Below are 2491 nucleotides of genomic sequence, written 5' to 3' on the forward strand. Positions count from 1 at the left end.
AAGGAGAGGCTGGCTGGAGAAGAAAACCAGGAAATCTGCTCCCAGAGGAAAAGATTCTACAGAAAAGAAACCTGCTCCCAGAGAAGGATTCCAACTGAAAGACCAATCCCAACTTTACAGAGCAGGACTATACTGAGAAGCACTGAGGAGGCCGCCCCAGGAGCCACACCAGGCAGTGACTACAGCCAGATTCCAGACAGGGAGAGAGCCATGAAGAGCACCAGGAACCCGCTGTTGGACGGCAAAGAGCACTACCTGACGCTCGGGGACAGCTTCGAGAAGAGGCCCAAGTCCTCCTTCCACACGATCCGCTATGATTTGAAGCCGGCCTCTGTAGACCCATCGGGGAAAGGCGAGCTTCAGGTGGGCAAGGGAGACCAGGTGAAGGTCTCACTGCCTCACTTCCCCGGAGCTGCAGCCCCAAAGACCGTCTTCAAAGGGAAAAAAAGACCCTATGAGAGAGACTGTATTCTCATCATTAATCACGATACCGGCGAATGTGTGTTGGAAAAACTCAGCAGCAGCATTCAGGTCAAGAAGATGAGAATTGAGGGAGGCAGCAAAACCCAGGCAAGAGTGGAACCGCCCCCTACTCCGGCACCGCCCACTCCCATAGCTTTCGGAGCCTCAGGAAAGACACCTGTTGGACCCAAAGCCTGTCCTGTGAAAGAAGATCCCCCCCGGGGAACTCCAGTTGGAGGACCTTAAGAGAGAGCTGAGAGCTGCGCTGGAGCAGATGGAGACCCTCAGAGACAGCAGCTCCTCAGACTCTGACAGCTCCAGTAGTGAAGACCAGGAGCCCGCCGCCAGAGCCTCGGCCTCCCAGCATCCTCCTCTCCCTCACAGAATCCCTGTGGGGAACCAAAGCAGCCAGCTCCCCGAGAATAACCAGCTGATGAGCATATTGCGAGAAGATTTACAACTGAGTGACTCCAGCAGCAACAGCGGCTCCTCTGACTCTGACTCTGAGAGCTCCACCGCTGAAGACCAGGAGCCTGTCACAGCCAGAGCCTCCTCCTCCCAGCGTCCTCCTCTGCAGTTACCTCACAGAAGCCCTATGGAGAACAGCAGCAGCCGGCTCCCCGGGAATCACCAGATGATGAGCATATTGCAACAAGATTTACAACTCAGTGACTCTGACAGTGACAGCAATGTCTAGCCTTGGAACTTCCTGCATCTGTCTTTGTTAGAACATCTGGATAGCTGAAGGACACAAGCAGAAACCCACCCCCAAGGAGAGCATTTGGCCCTTAGTGAGCCCTGAGTCTCACTGAACCTGAGCAGAGTGCACTTGTATATATTATGGGAATACACTTTTACCTCAAAATCTGGGTAGCGTATTAAAATCTGGGTAGCATAAAAGAAACAAAAAAAACAAAAAAAAAAAAAAAAAAAAAAAAAAAAACTTCCCAGATCTGTTAGAAGTATAAGACAAAGTAAAAATAGAAACCCCCACTTAATCACTTTCACCTTCTGAAAGAAACCCCAAATCAGAAATACTCAATCAAAATTCAGAGGATTCAAAGAAAAAAAAAAAGTGTTGTGAACAGCCGAAAACAATTTAAGGATAAAGGAACCCCAGTCAGGATGACACAGGACTACTCTAACTACTGACTTTAACTTATTTAACGTTGTTCCATCTAGGGGAGGGGGTGGGGGGGAAGGAGGGGAAAAATTAGAATAAAAGGATTTTCAAGGTCAATGCTGAAAAATTACCTTGAAGATATATTGAAAAATACATCTTGTAAATAAAGTTATAAAAATAAATAAATAAATAAATAAAAAATTAAATCTCTGGAACTCAAATATTTCAGGAATTTCTGAAATGAAGTTAACACATCTTTTAATTGCATGTATCATTCATCGATGTTTTTGCATTTGTTTACATATTGTTTTGTTTGTATATTGTTTACATATATGATTTGTTTGTATATTGTTTACTATATTCCATTTAGCCCACTAAATTGAAATAGAAGAAATGAAATGATGCTTCTTTCATTATTCTACATACATTGCCTCAAAACTTGATATTCTTTTTCCATTGAAAGCTCATTTCAAATGAAAAAAAATATTCTATCCCCTCTCCACAAAGATATTTTATTTTATAAAGAAGGAAGACCAGAACATTAATGGCTCACCTGGGAAAAGAACTTGATATTCCTTACTCTTAAATATAGCATATTTCAATAATATTTTAATCTTAATTATAGATATCCCCTCTATAATCTTTTTATAGACTTCTAAGTGGCACAATGAATAGAATGTTGAACCTCGATGCAGGAAGATGAGTTCAAATCCAATCTCAGATACCTACTAACTATGTCACTCTAAGTTTTGTCTCGTTTTCTCCACCCATCCAATTGAAGTCAAAATAGCAACTACAGGGTATTTATGAGTATAAAATCAAATAATATTTGTAAATATTATTTTATTGTTATTTATTATAAATATTAGCACAGTGCTAGGACAGGGCAAGTGCTTAATAAATGAT

At 42.4% G+C, this 2491-nt stretch overlaps 1 pseudogene; it reads left to right on the forward strand.

The window, feature by feature from the left end:
* The first annotated feature begins 210 nt into the window (after positions 1-210).
* On the forward strand, positions 211-1159 carry LOC141552637 (ELL-associated factor 1 pseudogene; annotated as a pseudogene).
* Positions 1160-2491: the final 1332 nt, after the last annotated feature.

This window comes from Sminthopsis crassicaudata, chromosome 2 (genome assembly GCF_048593235.1).
Source record: "Sminthopsis crassicaudata isolate SCR6 chromosome 2, ASM4859323v1, whole genome shotgun sequence".
In the NCBI taxonomy this organism is placed as follows: domain Eukaryota; kingdom Metazoa; phylum Chordata; class Mammalia; order Dasyuromorphia; family Dasyuridae; genus Sminthopsis; species Sminthopsis crassicaudata.